The sequence below is a fragment of the Penaeus monodon genome, chromosome 32, assembly GCF_015228065.2.
Source record: "Penaeus monodon isolate SGIC_2016 chromosome 32, NSTDA_Pmon_1, whole genome shotgun sequence".
Classification (NCBI taxonomy): domain Eukaryota; kingdom Metazoa; phylum Arthropoda; class Malacostraca; order Decapoda; family Penaeidae; genus Penaeus; species Penaeus monodon.
In genome coordinates, this window is record NC_051417.1 from 20,224,307 (window position 1) to 20,225,002 (window position 696).

General features: G+C 39.2%; 1 protein-coding gene across 1 annotated transcript in view; it reads right to left on the reverse strand.

The window, feature by feature from the left end:
- Positions 1 to 696, reverse strand: part of LOC119593714 (kanadaptin-like) — a gene marked incomplete in the record, with an annotated part of 16,358 nt that overhangs the window by 15,257 nt on the left and 405 nt on the right.

The following is a 696-nucleotide window of genomic DNA, read 5'->3' on the forward strand; positions in this document are numbered from 1 at the left end:
TTTTTCATATTAGCATAATAATATGTGTAAAGATACCTTACATTTACCAATGAGATCCCCTTCCTAAAGGCCCAAGAGCTTTGTGTACCAATGGTGAGATGTGTCCTATAATCTGTCACTTGGAAACAATATTTCATGAAAGCTCGTTCCTGTCCCCCCGGCCCCCTGCCAAATTCCTCCTTAATGACACAGTTCCATCACCCACTAATTTTTTTAATGACATCCCCATCACCTGGAACCAATGGATTAACACAGAAATTTTCTAACCTTCCTTTTAGGGGGCTGTTGACCCCTTACCCTCACCTAGAATGTAAATATATTCATGGCAAGATATAGCCGAACTAAGAGCAAGAGAAATCCTCAGCAACACCCGCCTGATAATCGGAAATCATAGTAAAGAATAAGAGATATTAGCTCCGTTATTATTTGTTGGCCGAGATAATCTATAGAGAAGCGTTTTAGATTAATGTATTTTACCGATATCTGGTGTCAATAATGAGGTAAGTGCACCTGTTCTAATGCCAAATTTAATCCCAAACTATACCATGCCAGAATAGTAATGGAGAGTTTCCTTGCCTTTAGCTGAGCACCACTAATGAAGAGGCAAAGTAATCGCTGCATAAGAAAAGACAAGTATGGTGGTGTCCATGAACTGACATACAGGTGTACTTGAAACCTTGAAATAAAACCCAAATG